This window comes from Taeniopygia guttata, chromosome 3 (genome assembly GCF_048771995.1).
Source record: "Taeniopygia guttata chromosome 3, bTaeGut7.mat, whole genome shotgun sequence".
NCBI lineage: Eukaryota > Metazoa > Chordata > Aves > Passeriformes > Estrildidae > Taeniopygia > Taeniopygia guttata.
In genome coordinates, this window is record NC_133027.1 from 15,291,500 (window position 1) to 15,308,477 (window position 16,978).

At 38.2% G+C, this 16,978-nt stretch overlaps 1 long non-coding RNA gene across 1 annotated transcript in view; it reads right to left on the reverse strand.

The window, feature by feature from the left end:
- Positions 1-2,085: 2,085 nt before the first annotated feature.
- Positions 2,086-16,978, reverse strand: part of LOC140683645 (uncharacterized) — a 58,491-nt gene continuing 43,598 nt past the window's right edge. The window contains exons 2-5 of the long non-coding RNA XR_012054850.1: positions 10,142-10,192; positions 8,399-9,207; positions 3,307-3,416; positions 2,086-2,232 (exon numbers count right to left, since the gene is read on the reverse strand). This is a non-coding gene — a long non-coding RNA (uncharacterized lncRNA). The remainder of the gene's footprint in view (positions 2,233-3,306; positions 3,417-8,398; positions 9,208-10,141; positions 10,193-16,978) is intronic.

Consider the following 16,978-nt stretch of genomic DNA (forward strand, 5'->3'; position numbering starts at 1 on the left):
TGCAATCCCACAGTGGAGCAGGGCCCAGAGGGAACATACAACTGTACTTGCTGCACATCTTCCCTCCTCATGTTACACGACCAGGGCGCATAAGCCACCCTGGGCCGTGACCAGTGCTCCCTGACATTACCAAATAATCCCAAACTGAAAACACTGATGCTGATAGAAGAAGCTTTCCTGTAAAAAACTATGTCTAAGTCAGACACAGAGGTGCTACACAGAAGGACAGAACACAGTTCCTTCTCCGCCATAATCCCATCCTTGTCCTATTTTACTAAAACGGAAGAAAAGTTAATGGCAGTGGCAATGGTGGTGTTTTGTTGTTTGAAGTGGTCAGTGCTTCCTAGGAATGGGTCTGAGAGGACAGCCTTCACTTTACACAGGCCAATGAGCTCACCATATTTACAATAAATAGGGGGCTGAAGATGAAATGCCAGAAGCATCTCCCTCTGTGGCATCAATGTACTGAAATTTAAGTGGAGGCTGATTTGTGCTGACATTTCTATTTACTTTCCAAGGCTGTAATGACTAATAATTAAGTAGATACTATACTAAAAGCTTCCACTTTCTCCAACAATAAAATTTAAGGATTCATTCAAATTAGAAACCTCATCTGGTCAATTATTTTGATACATAAGGATGTTGTAAAATAAAGATTACAGAAAAATAATTTCCATTAGTTATGCTTATCTGATTTTTCCTTCTAAGACCTCTATAGCAATTGATGGACTGTACCTTTCAATTTGTAGTAAAAGAACTAGAAAGAAGATAAAATGGATTTTACTGTCAAATTTGGGTTTCATCCTAGCAGGACACAAAATTGTAAATTAAATCCCCATGCTCAGCAACTGAAATCTAACACCTTGGAAATTATTTTTGGGTTTGTGTTCTTGGGTTTTTTCTTTTTCTCAGAAGAAACAGAGGATCATCTGGAAAATATTCTACCCTTTGATCCAATAGACATCAATTTTAGACCTACCTTAACAGCTTTAAGGGTGGAATTCCTTATTTCCAGCCTTCCCTCTGTTATCAGAACAAATAGAAGGTTCTGTTTACCAGCAGTCAAATGATTTGCAGATGACAGTCAAAAAGGAATTTATAAAGTCTCTGTTCCAAAGAAAGTCATGATCCCCTTAGCTTAAAAAATATCTCCAAACTGACATTTCCAATATTTTCAAGAATGCCTAAGCTCCACCCTGAAGATTTTCCTTTTTTCTTCTACCCTTTTGTTCCTGAGTATGTTCAAAATGTTCCTATCCCTTGATTCCATTGTAAATATGAATTCACATTTCACATTCAGAGCTAGAGCTCTTTGTAATTTATGAGTATTTAAGGGTAAACTTGTTGCTAAGAGAACACCTTTTCTTCCCTTAAACTACTCTCAAGAACAGAGCCAGCTGTGAATACCAAGCTCTTGGCCTCTGAAATATTGTTCCTTGCGTGTGTGTGTTTTTATGGTCTGCTCTTGCAAACCTTGCTTGCTTTGGGTAATCTGCCCTTACATCAGTATTTAAACAGAAGTGAATGGAACTTCTTACATAAGACACTACTTGACGTGAGCAGTGAATGATAAAGCCAGGCTCTTTGTAGGTATTGCAGGATGTCATTTTTTCCCTTGCAACAAAAGCATACTTCAAAAGAAAGGGCTGGAGAGGAAGTGTCCTTTGAGCACCAGTTTTTTTGAAGCCACATGCTGAAGTCTCGAGTCCTAAATCAGTGTGCACAGCCTTCATGCAGAGCACAGGTCACATTTTACCATCCTGTAATGCTGCATTCATTAGTCATTCCTTAGGGACAATCATATTTGTGAATAGGGATTTCTTCTGAATTTTATTTGTCAGCATTCATTTGCAAAAGAAACTGGCCCAGGCTATTAGGTAATATGAAGTGGTATAACTCTACATATGTCAAAAAACGATGGGTATCTGATGTTATACATACAAAATCTTAACTGCTGTATTAAAAGAATGTTGCTCTGTGCAGCCTGCAAATTTCAGCATGTGGTACAGTAACAATGTCCAGATTTTCCAGCTTTTAGGTATTTTGTATGTGAAAATTCATATGAAAAATGGACAGGACACAGAATCTTTTCAGTATTAATTTTATTTGAGAAACATTAAACACAAACAAGTGTGAATCTGTAAGGAAGTTTCTTAAGACTGAAGAATATTGTTGCCCCAAAATTCTAAAAAGTCCAGAGACTGATGCTTCTACAATCTTCACATAACTCCCCTGGAAAAACAAAAAATAATAATGAAGGGGGATTATTTATTTTCTTAATGCCCTGTGTGTTGGCCTGAGATTCAAGGAGACATGACTGATCTTGATGACCAAGATGTGTTTTCATAAACCACATGAAAGACAAAATACCTGTTTTGTCCATCAAAGGAAGCATACTTAGAAGAGATGACAATTTTTCACATTGCCTTCTTCTTGCCCATTAACACCAGTATCATTTTGTCACTTATATTTAAAATCAAAATAGATTGTTCTTTTTTCACCATGGATAAACATATACATTTTATACATACCTCTCAGGAATCAGGTTTTGAATGTTTGCCATAACCCTGGAGAAAAGACCTAGGGTTTGCCCTAAAAGTAGGAATACTCCTTCCAGAGGTCTTTGTTTCTAATTTGTGTGGCCAACGAGGTGCAGTGGGACATGTGGCACCCAGCCAAATAGATATGAGACAGCTTCCAGCAGAGGATGGATAGATGTGTGAAATAAACCTGCTTGTCTTCATGAGCCTCCAGGGAAAGAGAACTTCAGGCTTGGACTGTACAACTCAGCACTTCTATACACTGTGAAGTCCCCTTGGAGAATCACACAGCCCCTTCTGTGCTGCATAAATGAGAACCAAGCAACAAAGACTCCATCCTATCATTTTATTCATATGACTCTGTGAACCAGTCTGCAAGGATTAGAAAATGCTTAGAACCAGAAATAACTCCAGGTGAAGGCCTTTGATTGCCACAGTAGGTTGCAAATCGTACCAGGCAAGCACAAGAGAGCCCATAACCTTACGAAACATTCCAGGACAGTTAAATGGAATACTTCCCTTGCACAATTTGAGAAAAGTTCATCTCTAAAGCAGGACATGAAAACTCTTGCTCAATACTGTTGTTTTCATTTTAACTCAACATGAATAAACAGACCCAAAGGAGTCTGGCTTTAGGGCAGATTGCCTGCATAGGTACTCAAGTGATACAGATAGCACTGTAATGAAATGCAGCCTGGCCAGATACTTCAGAGTACAGCATTCATTTTTGTGATACCTAAAGAAAAAAAGATTCCTCATGAATTACCTTATGAAGATGTAGTTCACTCTCTTCTTACAGGGAAGAAGATCTCAGTACAACACTAACTCCCAGGCCTGAGCATTGTCTTCAGAGCTGTAGCAGTAGGAGTAATTACGCTGTGACAACACAACAGATCAGGTAATATCAGAAGACATCTCAGTGTGGTATATTCTTGAAAAAAATACTCTAAGCAAGAAACAGGCTTCTATTCTTCTAGTAAAAGAAGCTTTTTCTTATATTTTAGACTGATACTACATCTCACTCAAGGAAAAATTTCTAGAGAAAATTGTATATATTATATGTAGCAGGCTCTCTAGGTCTTGATTGAAAAATTTTCCCAGAAATCCATAATGTCTGTTATCCTTTGAATTGCCAACACAGATAATGCAGGATACCATGGGAATTAATATTCAGAAAAAGACATATTGTCTAGCAGGCATAACACTGTAAGCAGGGGAGATTTTACTTGTTTATCTCTTCCTACATCACCAAACACTATTTAAAGGGGGAAGTGTTATTTTCAAGGAGATTTTTTTAGCACAATCTACAGACACTTTAATTATATATGCCAGTATTTTATTAATTCTCAGTTAAATATTCTGAATTCGACATGTTATAGCTAAATCATCTCTATATTTGAATGCAAATCTCTCATTGAAACATTTGACACCAAACACTGTTTTCTGTCAGAATTACTCAACATTATACTACTGTAATCCTAATAACTTGTGCTTTAATTGCAATAATTTAAGGTAGCTTAGTTTTATTTCAGACCTTGCCAACAGGGGCATGAAAATCAGAGGTGAAAAGAAACACAGATGAAAAGAAAGGGGGCAAAATGGAAGATTTATTTAATTTGGTAGCTGCATCTGAGTCCTTCATACTCTGAATCTGCTGTCTTTTGGATTAAGTTACACATGTTACCAATCTATGCTATGAGTTATACTCATAATAAGGTGGTTTTGTAAATCAGTCCAAAAAAACTTTCGTGCAGGATATCTGGTGGCAGATACTAAACTAAAAAAACATCTGAATTATCACTTTTTTCCCAGATGTATTTAAAAAATAAAATTACAAACTCCTGAAATTGTTATTAAAGAGGATGGGGTTAGGAGTAGTGGGAGGAGAATTTTTCTTTAACTAAAAACAAAAACATGTTTGGATTAGTTTAAGGTTCAATCCTGCAAATTGCCAAGATTTCTGGTCCCAATTCAGTAAATTATTTAAGCATGAGCTTAAGTTTTAGGCACATCATCAATTCCAAAGAAATTATCTGACTCACACATCCCTAATAAATGTCTGGGCCACAGCCAGAGATCTCAACACTCACTAGTGTAAGTGTAAGACCTTTCTTTCCTAATTGAACTAATAGAGATAGGTAGATTGCATATAGAATAAAACCTCCTGCAAAGCTCCTTGCAGGCTGGCAATCACAGCTGGCTCTGCTGTAACCCACACACCTCACAGCGTGACTCGGCTGTCCCTACCATGGTACAAAGCTGGCCACTATGTTCCTGCCCTCCCAGCGTTCCCCCTGTCCAGGGTGAATCATATTCAGTGTTGCTGAAATTCCTAGTTATCCAAACAAGCAATAATAGAAACATATGAACAGAAAGAATTGTTTGAGTCATGTAGGTGGTTTTCTTGTGTGGGAAACTACCCACTTTGTATCTATGTGATTAGGAAAGTCAGCTTCATTTGCCTCTGGCTGCCTGAGGCAGGCAACAAAAAGCACATTCATGATCCTATTACTTCCTCTTTTCAGCAACACAGAAGAAGGAAAAGATTATTAACATCTATGTTATAGGTTAAGAGAACACATTACCTTTCTGTAAAGCATCACTTCTTACCGATGGAAACTTTTTCCAGAATTTTACACTACTCACCCTGAACTCGCCCATCCAACTAGATGAAGAAAGTGCTACCCAAATACATTCTACCCAGTGCAGAAAGAATCATGCTAGGATACAGAAGTATTGTTCTGTTGGTGTTCAGCAATACACCAACCCTCATTGGACATGGTGTCCACCTAAAGCTGACTGGGTTGGCCAAATAAAGATGAGTAGAGGAGAGGAAGTTAGACTGTACCATTCACTATTTGTGCTCTTCAGGTCTCTGGCAAGCTTGGATAGAAATCTTAAAACAGAAGAGTTTTCATGCATGACCAGAAAAGAACAATTCACTCTGGAGAGTTTTACAAAGCATATATGAAGAGCAGCATGGGCTGTAGTCCAAAAGGGTTTCTTCAAAAAATTAAAAAAAAAAAAAAAACAGACAAGAGACCTGAGTACCACAGGCAGAGGAAAGCAGACAGTAGCTTCTCATGGCAGTGTGAAAATGATGTGACTGGGGAAAAAACAAGCCAGGATGAGGTTTTAGTTGAGGCAGATCTGGAGTAAAACATTAGATCTGGAACCTATCAAGCAACAAGGAGGGAGAATGAGGACAGCAATCCCTCAGACATGTTGAAAGCTCAGGGAGGACACAATTTCAAAAACAGCAGGCTGTGAACATGGCTGTGTTGAAGATGGTTGATGAGCCAAAGCCCTGGTCAGAGGAGTGTTGGCTGAGCAGGAGGGGAGCAGAGGGAGAGGACTTGGCTGGGACAGAGGAGCTCTGCAATCCAACATGAGCCCAGGGATGGCAGGGGGAAGGTTTTTCATGCCTGAAAAGGAGACAGGCTTGCATGGGAAGCATTACTATACAAAAAGAAAAAAATATGCCTGTGAGAATGGATGTGCTGGATATTAGGAACAGAATTTAAAGCTTTCCCAGCCCTGCTCAGCTTTGACACCATGTTGACAATGGCACTTTTCAACAGGTATTTCAGGGGGAACTTCATCTAGCACCCAAGAGATTTTATTAAAGTTAATATGACAAACTGTGATAACTTTCCAGAAGAGAGTGTAACAAAAGGTTTGCATCAGTTTTGTGAGCAGCCCTTGGGCTGCATTTTCAATCTAAGTATACAGAATGGTATCTGTTGAAAGTGCTACACTGAAACTGGTGACATCACCAGTGGCAAAGGATGGGAACTGCCTGCATTCTGCTCTCAGCAGTCTTAATAGAAAAGTGATTAATCATAAGTGTAAAAAAAAGTTGCCATAATGTCTCAGCTCTTTTATCATTAAATTATACTGCCTATTTTACTTATTAGTTCTGGACTGAATTTTCTATTTTTAATATAAACAAAGAGCAGTTAATTATAAGTGACATCTGCATGTATGCTTCCAAAGTGTGGATAAAACCTTTCAACACACTGAAATATATTCATTAGAGCATGCATTTAGATCCTGTGAGATAATAAGATAAAAATTTATAGAGAAAGATAAAAAAGGAAATAATTTATGGTATCACTGGTCACCTCCTTATTGGCATTTCACATAAGAGATCATTAGTCCAAGGAAATCTGTCTGTACTGTTCTGTACGTAGACAGGCTGCCTGTATTGTGCACAAATACATCTATAGGCTACTGTGGTGTTGATGACAGAGACAGGCAGTTGTGAAAATTTCAGGGAAGACAGCAGCAAGCTGAAAGGTAGAATCACAACAAATATCCATTTGTAAGCAAGCATCTATGCAGAGTAGGAGTGATGGCTCACAAATGATTTTTGGTGGTCAATTTTGAACAGAATAGTCTGCAGATAAAATGACCATGAAAACAGAAATGTTCTCATAAATAGTGTAAAAATTTACATCAAGAAAAGTCATTATTGAAAAATTAAGCACTGATAAACAAATATTTGGGTTGCAAAGGTGCTCACTTGGTATCCATAAGAAGTAAATAAAGAAATGCTCTAAAGGTCTGGCTTATTCAACACCAAGCTCAGTGAAGATTGTTCAAGACTGCAGCTGAAATGGTGTATTTTAAAGATTTTATGTTTAAAAAACTAGAATATTTATGTCTTTAAACAAAAAGTTCCTTCTTTCCTTCCTTCTTTCCTCCCTTCTTTCCTTCTTTCCTCCCTTCCTTCCTTCCTTCCTTCCTTCCTTCCTTCCTTCCTTCCTGCCTGCCTGCCTCCCTGCCTCCCTTCCTCTTACCTTCAGCAGTGTGGAAATACAGATTTGGAAACTATTCCTGAAAACTACTTTTTCTCTAAATTACTTTTAATATTTTCCTTGCTTGAGTATAAACAACTTTTGTTTGTGTTTTCTCTAGCAGAGAATAGTATAGTCTATTACCTTCCTTTTTTGCAATTAAAGATTACATTCTTAAGAATTATCAAGACTAAAAGCTATTGATTTCTTCAGTGTTTCTTCCAAATAAAAAAGATCATGTTTACTAGATCTCTGATCATTCATTCAGATTTCTTCTCAAATCTCTACATTGTTCATATGTTTCTTGAACTCCTATTCATGCTTTTATTTCTTAGCATTTTTACTACCTTTTACTGAAGTATCCTCTTTTGCAAAAGCTATTTTATAGCTCACAAAATATTGTGAGGAAAAATACAATGTTAAGTGTATCCTTACCTCAGAGATAGTAGAAGAAAGGATGTTCAGTACATGTAGAAAAAAACCCCATAAAAATAATATATTTCACATCACAATTATATACTTAGTTACAATCACCATGACAGTCCCTCACACATTGTAGTACATCCTGCATCCCCTTGTGAGAGAGGGAATACTATTAATGCCTTCCTACCGTCAGAGACATAAGAATAATTATATATATATCAACACAGTCATCAACAATTTTAGACTCAAATCCACACACAATTTGTGTTGTTCTTTTATATATTTATAGAAATAATATATTGATACATATTTACATTTCTTATTCTCATGCTACCATGCGGAAATTGCTAAATTACCTTTGAAAGAGCTAGTGAGGGTACCAGAAGCAAAATACATTGGTTCAGATGAGCTCCATCCACTCAGACAATTTCAACAAGGAAGAAAGATTAATTAGCTCATGTTAGTATAGGTATTCTGTCTCTGATGCACAAACAGCTTAGGACGCTCCAACCCAGACTTGGTCCTGACAAAATTCTTGAGAGCTGTTATCACCAGATCTGTGGTAAATTGAGAATGTCTCCCAGACTATACTTTTTGCATGCCCAAATCACCCACAGTCCATTCCTCTTCACTTACCTTGGGTTTGAGGGGGTTTTTTTAGGAAGTTAAACAACACGAGAGCTAATGCAGAAATACAGGGAGAAGACATGCCACCTCAAGCTGAGGTTCTTCCCACACTCCAAGCACAGCTCTCTCATCAGAGAGGAAGGACCCAGCCCCTCTTCTGGGTAAGAACGAAGTCAATCAGCTGAGACTTGCGTCACACAATCGTTCACCAAATGCCCATATAGGCCTAATAACTATAAATACTCTACTGCTTTTGAGAAGGGGAAATAAGTCTAATGACAATTGATGTATGAACACAATTTAATGTACCCATCTAGACAATTTCTGAGTTAACCATCTAGACAATTACCCATGTAAACAATTTCTGAGTCGGCAGGCCTTTAGATCAGCCAGTCCAAACGCATGAGCTCTGGTCTTAGGAACTGCAGGTGAAACTAGGAAAGAAAAGGAAGGAGAGGGCTAGAAAAAAGCAGGGGGAGATAACTGAGGAAGGAAGGAAGAAAGAATGTAAAAGACTAGAAAATAAGAAATGGAAGGAAGAATATTTGAAATTTGAAGACTCTGATTTATCTCATCTTTATACATTTCTTTTGTTGGTTTATCATCAAGCGGACTGCCAGTGTAGAGACCAGAACTTTGGCGAGGTTTTTCAGTCAGCATTCACAAAATGAAAACAGAAAACATTTTAAATTCTGTTGCCCTTAGCAGTAAATTTTACTTTTGTACTCTTGAAATGTAGAAGGTTGATCACCTTGTTGGTTTGCACACTGCCTGTTGCCTGACAGTCAGGAGCCATCTGACTTCTCAGAAATGGAAATCTGGGAACAAAAAATCAGGAATTACTCAGATGTGAATTCTGGCCCATTGTATTAAAACATGTAGCTGAAACCATGTGCAGTTGTTAAAAACTCAAGGTTATGTTTGAGGCATCACTGAAACACACTTAGCAAATTTGCCTCTTACCTGTCAGATTTTTTTTACTAATTTATGCTAATTTATAATAGGTATATTTCATTGTTATTATTTATTGTTTCCTTGTTCTCATAGTTGAGAAGTAAATATTAAAATATTTTCTGGTTTTCCTTTTTTTTCCTCCACAAAAGAACTAGATGATTTGCCTTTGTCTTGTACTCAGAGTTTGGAAATCTTCTGAATCAATCAATCTGTCAGCTCCCACAGGTACTTTAGCTGTTTTAACAATTTAGCTCCAATCCTGCAAATTTGTATGCACAAAGATGGCCAAGAATAGGACTTATCTCACCTAATCTAAGAGATAGGAATCTAATCTACACAGTTGTCTAGGCTACACTTCTGTTGTCAATTGAGAGAGGTAGAAGTCTAAGATGGGAGGTATGAATCACCCCTCCGGAGGCGAAAATCTCTCTCCATTGATTCTAGAGGGAACCTAGGAAGGTTGGTTATACTAGACATCTAACATTTCAATGATCAAAACTAAGTGAGCTAAATCACATTTGAAGTGCATGAAGGGCATGCTGAAATTAGTGCAATTCCTCCAAAAAATAGTTGTATGGATATTAAAATATTTGTATAATAAAGGTTCCACACTATTGAATTTTTAATGGAAAAGATTTTTCTATGTGTTTAGGGGAATACAGCTTTGATCCCTGACTGGTATTTTTTTTTTTTTTTGTAAAATTAGAGAGGGATGTAAATCAGGAAGTTCAGATGTAGGAAGAACATTATTTAATGGTACATTACAAAGTATTTAAAGGATAACTATTGCTACCCTACCTGATCCTTCACTCATTGCTAGAGCTGGTCAATCTGCTTCAGAGAGGCAGTCTTCAAAGAGAAAAAAAAAAAAAAACCCATATGGTTAAAATGACAGTATAGAGGTATTTGGGAACACTGAATTTAAAAAGAACTTTTTTTTCGTATCTCAGCAAAAAGGAATGATGATAACTCTGTTCCCTTGAAAGTTCGGGAAGGGGTAGCTGTCATGTTGCCAGACTGCCAAGATACTATTCAAACAGTTGATTATTGACAGGAACCTGTATCAAGTACATCAAGAAGTAAAACATTTGTTTGAGAATATGTTAGTAAACTTTATCAGCAGATGATAAGGACTTGGTGGTCTCATAGGCCTGGTTAACATGGATCTGGAAATGAGCATTCAAAGGGTACATTTTTCCCTACATTACCAAACCACAGCGTGTTGAGTTTTTTTTCTTTGTGGAAAAAATTGCTTTAATTTTGCAGGGACGGAAGGAAGCAAATGCCACCCACCTTGAGGCCTGTGATTTCAATGCACTTCCCTTCCCATTGCATGTGTTTGTGGGGAGCAGAGGTTTTGTGTGTGCACGACTATAAGCTTGCCAAAACCCTCTCAGCGGCTGAGCGGTCGACTGCTGTGCTGAGGTCCTGAGTCAAACTGGAATCTGTCCCCACACACAGCCCAAAAAGTGGGGAACTTCAGTGCCAGATGCAGGGCGATTAGGAAATCCACCGCCATAGCGCAGGGACGGGGCGCACAGCTGGAGCGCAGATGCAGCCAGGGCCTTGCCGTGGGCCCTGTGGGGTCAGAGATGGCCCGAGAGGCCGCGATGTGCCCGCGCTCCCGTGGGTAAGGAGCACACCAGGAACGCGCCCTCAGCCTGGGCATCTCCACACGCCGCTCGGCTGCCAGCTCTGCCCCGGCTGCCAGCTCTGCCCCGGCTGCCAGCTCTGCCCCGGCTGCCTGCATGCAGGTGGATTCCACCCGGCGCTGCAGCGAGACAGACTTTACCACTTTATGAGTCACGCGCGATCGGGGGGAGGAGGAGCAGCAATCATTTATGACTCACTATATTGTATAAGGCTGTGGAAAATCATTTGCCTGCATACTGTGCAAATACATACTGGAAGTGTATTAAATATGTTGAAGTAATTGGAACACAATTAAAATGTTCTGAAGCAAAAGAGAGAAAGGTTACTCATTACCAATCTCTTCCTTTTCACAGAGATAATCTATTAGAAGAAATTTGCAGTATTTTCCCACTGAAGTAGTCAAGGCTTTAAAATTCTGTCTAGAAATAGAACTGTGTGAATAATTTGGGGTGGGGTTTTATTCAAAGAAAAACTAGCCATTTTTTTCCTCTTGACAGTATTTTTTTCTTCTTTTCTTGAGCAAATGTTCCTAGGATAAGAAAAATGTAAGTTCTTCTGAAACAGTAAGAACAAATATATTTTGAAATTTTTCCTCTAATAGCAAAGTTGTGCAAAAGCCTAATACTTGAACAAGCATTTGAATAAAACAGACTGCAAAGGATATTGTTACACTAGAGGAAAAGAAACCATAGCCTGCAGGTTGGGGTTCTGTCTAAATAAAGTTATTTGCTTTGCTAGAATTTAAATGAGGACCTTATTAAAAAATATCTCTGGCCTAAATCTGAAAAAAAATCTGAGGCTCCTTTATCCTGGAGAATTTAGAACCTGGGGTTAGATGATTTGAATGGGACAAGTGATGGCAATATCAAGGAGACAGCTGTGTTTGAGCACTCCCCTTTCCTTCAGACCAAAGCCATAAGATGCAATATTAATCAAAGTATTTCTACCGGAAAGGAAAAAAAAATCCTGTCAAAAATTGATATTTTGAGACAATTAGTTCATGGAATTGCAGAATATGTCAAGTTGGAAGGGACCTACAAGGATCACTGAGTCCAACTCCTGGTCCTTCTCAGGAGCATCCCTAAAAGTCACACCATGTTCCTGGGCAGAGTGAAATGTGGAATCAGACAATCCCTTTGAAAGCATGGTGGGAAGATGAGAGTGGGACCCAGTGCTTCAATCTTGGGTCACAGACAGGTCAGTCTACAGAAGGGAACTTCTTGTTATCACCTGAAACTAAAGCTAAACTAAAAGAAGTGCAGGGAATGGTTAGCTGATTGCTAGGCAATGGCTATCACAGCAAACACAAGCTAAAATCAGCTCAGGGCAAGACAAGCCCAGGCACGTTTTTAATCCCTGCACTGCCAGGTCAACAGAAAGTCCCTGACCTTTTACATGTAGTGAAAAGAAATCACATACACTGAGCTACAAAATAAGGACAAAGAAACAGAGAGGAAGAAAATTATGGTCTTTCCCCACCAGAAAAAACAGATCTGTGCATTGCCTTAAAACTGCGTGATGTGATTAAAATGAGGCACTCTGTATCCTGAGGTTTGGCACAAAAAAATTTCCTTTTAAGGTAATCCTTGTTAAAATAGAGAAATTACTCTGTTCTATCAGAAAACAGTATAGCTGGAGCAACTCTCCCAAACTATAACCTGAAGATCAGAGTCTTTCAACAAGGAGCAAACCTTTCAGTATCTCCAAAGTTTCAGGTGTGTATGAATTGCCTTTTTTCCCTTTTCTTTTGAGGTTTTCTTTCCTGCCTATGCAGACAAAAATGCCAGATTCATAGGGACAGAAAGAAGAAACAAGAAGCAGCAAAGGGACAGCCTGAGAGTCTGAGGACTCACCTGGAGGGGCAAAATCTGAGTTTACATTTAAATGCAGCCAAAACAGTAAAACAAGTACAGGCTCACTTCCAAATATCTGACATTTGGTCAGAACTTTGCAAAGAGGTTGGGATCCTGCTCTCCTCCTCAGTGGCTTCTCCTGAAAAAACATACCAGGTCTGTGCACATTTTTGCCCTCCTTGTCACATGGACCCTTAACATCCCAAAGAAGCTCCTCTCTCCCCTGCACAGGGCACCCTGTGGAAGAGAACATCTCTCCGTGCAGCGTCTTTGGGGCATTTCTGCTGTAACATCATACAAGCTCCCTGGGCCCTTGGTGACATCCCAGTGTCACCCAGCATAGTGTAACTCCCTTCAGCTAAACTAATCCAGTACTGACTTCTACTCCCAGCCAGTGAGACGTGGCCTTCAGTCAACTAACTGGCAGGTAAAAGACACAATGGGTATCACATAATAATTTATGATATAACTATTCTATGTTTTCTATTTGTCTATTTTATTATCTCCTAGGCAAGGGCCCAACTTATATCCCAGTGTAGCTGATGATAGGACTTTAAATTTTGGAACATTGTCAACATCTTATTCTGTTGATGTGCAGAAACAAATCTAGTGTAAACCAGAAGGATTTTTATTTTAAAAACCTCCTAATATCACAGGCAGAGCCATGCACTTATAGCTCAGTAAAGTGCCCAGAGCAACACTGAGACAGATCAAAATGCAATATTTTACAGTAGACAAAAGATCTTTCTGAATATCTCAGACTCAAAATGTGACTTGTGCACTATATGATCAGGTGAAATATAGGAGAATTAACGTTTTAATCTTAAAGAATATCCCAAAATTGTAAGGATAACCATCTAAAGCCACTATATTCAATTAATTACTGGATTAAATTTAAAAGGTCACTCAAAATGTTGAATTTGAATAGATGGAAAGTGATAAAAACATTATCCACTTGCCCAGTGTTTTCTAGTGGTTTTAAAGATTTTAAAAGACAAATAAGGTATATTTTTTGTAAAAATCATTGTGATTACTACAGACAGGTCTATAGGAGACCAAAGAGCTGTACAGTAATAACAAAATTGTACCAAATAAAATAATAAGGAAAGGAAAATGGTGATTGCAAACTGCGGATTTCAAGCAAATGACAATATTGATTTGTAGCCCAGGAATCAGAAAATATCGTGGGGAAAAATGTATTAATTTTCCCTGATTTAGGACAAATGCTCCAGTCCCAAAGGAGGCTTTAAATTTTTACTAAAAGGAAAGAAATATGTGAAGAAAAGAGGACAGTTCAATAATTTTATTTTTTTTTTTTTTACATCTGTGATAGTTGCATATAAATTATTTTTGGGTACAGAAAAATACATAAATGCTTTGCAGCAGAAAAGAGGAGCAAAAGGGTGGGCAATGAACAGACTTCACTTTTAGGAGGGTAGACAGAGTGTAACCACCACGTTGACTAACTGAGATTCACAGAATATTCTGAGTTGGAAGGGATTCACAAGGATCATCAAGTCCCAGTCTTTAGTAAATGGCCCATATGGGGATTGACCCCACAACCTTGCTGTACTAGCATCATGCTCCAAACAACTGAGCTCCCCTCCTCGTTCTGTTATGAGAATAATTTCACATGATGATATGTGGACATTCGAATTGACCCACGTGTAGGTGAAAGGGCTAAAGAGACTTCTCTTATTTCTTAAGGTTCTGGAGAAAAGTGAAAATTATTGGGTTTTTTTCTTCAACCCCAAATTTAATCCCTTATACACTGTAGATGAGGCACAAAATAGTTTATCAAAGAAAGAGATTAAAAAATGTAGCTGGTTGTTTTTCACATAGATGAACAAAGACCTCTCTGTTCTATTATCAGTACTCATATCTGTTCTGGTACAGGATGTGTCATTTCTCCCAGTACCAAAGTGTTACTGCATATTGTAATGCTCATTGAGAAAAATAATTAAAAGGAAAGCTCAGGATGTGGTTAAACTCTACCCATGTCAATCTGGGTTTTATATGTGTAAATCACATCCAGTGTTATGGAAAGAACCCAAGAGACCAAATTAATATTCTGTTACATCCCTGGAAGCTTCTGAAGACTTTGGCAAATTCTTTTTGACTTTATTCAAATGTTGTCTTAATATTCAATTTCATGGAGCACATGAAGATGCCTTGGATTTATTAAAATTTATTAGTACTCAACATTTTTGAAAGTCAGGTCACTACGTGACTATATATAAAGAAGCTCAGTAAGCTGGCCTCATTTTTGGAAGTGCCAAGTAGCCATAGATTTTACTAACGTTGGTGAAAAATGTAAGCTCTCAGTAACTGGAAATCCTGTAGGCTTTTGCTCAATTTCTTAGTTGTACATGAAAGACTCTGGCTACCTAAAGATGAAAAACTGAGGCTTGATCTTGTAACTTCGTAATTGAACAGAAAATTGGGTCATTACATTAAAAGAAGGAAAAAGCAATTGGGTCATTGAGATTGAGGTAGGATTGCAAATTTATCCTCAGTTTGCTGAATTTATCTAGTGTCTAACATTAAGAATATCTCAATTTTCAGGATTTTTCCTGATGTTAAATTTCAAATGTAATTTAAAAAATGCATAGTATCCCATGGGTATTGCAGGCAGTGGTGAGATCTGGTGTCATATATAAATAATTTTCAGAATAGAAAATTTGGAGGGGAGATGAGGATACAGGGTGAAAATTTCACTTGGGGAGCACTCTAATTTCCGTTGAAGTCAATGACAGTATTCCTACTGACTTTTCAAGACAGCAAAAGCAAGTCAGCACAAAAAAAGTACATAAATAGAAGCATCCCAAGCCTGCTGAGACTTCATTACATAATTTTTTTAAGTATGAAGAATAAATCTAGGCATCTAAATGGCATATACATGTGTTATGCACCATTAATAAGTGATGAGAAATAAATAAATTAAACTGAACATGCCCAGTGCACTGCTAGTCTTCCCAGAGATGAGAGCTGGAAAACCTAAAAATAGAAAATATGATTTTATGTGCAAGTGCCATGAAGGAGTAGCAGTTCATCAGGGGAAGATGTAAACAGAGAACCAATGCAGTCCCAGTGGGGATGTACAAATGTGAGGAAGGGCACAGCTTCTGTCTCTGCGCATAACATGAAGAGGTCCAGGTAAGGCACAAACTGCACAGATCTAAAACATAGCAGTAAAAGTCCTCCCACAGTGAATTATAGCTGAATTTTTCTTCAGTTTTTATAGTTTTTATTTTCCTCTTCTCCCTGAGAAGTTGCTGTTGGCTACTGCCTATATAAGTGTCTTTTATATGTCCATTTGATTCCTATTTTCTGTGTCTTGCATGTCTGATGAATAATTTATGCCATGAAAAACAACTTAAGCAAGCAAGATTCTTCTGTGCTTCATTCAGGAGGCAGTGATGTTAGTGGTCACTGACTAGGGAAGGAAAGACAGTCCAATCAACGATTCAAGCCAAACACTTTGAAGATCAAGACCAGATCCTTAACTTAATTACATGATAATAAAGGCCAGTTGTTAACTTCCTCCATTTAAGAATGACATGTTCATTCTGTTTCTAATTGGCAGCTGCTGTAGAGACCCCTGGCACTGCAGTGATGTCAGTACAACAGCTCCAAGCAGGAGCAAACAAAACATCAACAAATGTATATGCACAGAGCACAACTGTTTCCTCTTAGCTGATGATTTGCCTACAAAATAAATCCCACTTGTTTCAAGACCCTGACACAACAATGAGGCACAAGGGATACCAAGCACCTTCACAACTTCTAGAGTAGCCATGGGAGCCTTGCAACAGCCCCCTGTGACTGGCTGGTGGATGCCAAACATAGACATGGAAATGAACATGGGGTAGTGTTGTTCTGGGTTTTTTGGGTTTTTTTTTTTGAGCGTTTTAAAGCTCTTTTAAAAGTTTTTTATGCTTTCTGAAGTCTATATATTTTTACTGAGTTTTCTCACACTGTTTATATAAACAATGATTGTTTTGCATTTTTTTCTTTGTGGGCAGAGAGAATTGATAGACTGTTAGTTTGACTAGTGTGGTTGGAAAGGTGGCAGTTTCACTCTCCAACCCACTGTCACTTTTGTTATTGTATATATAGTGGAGTCAGA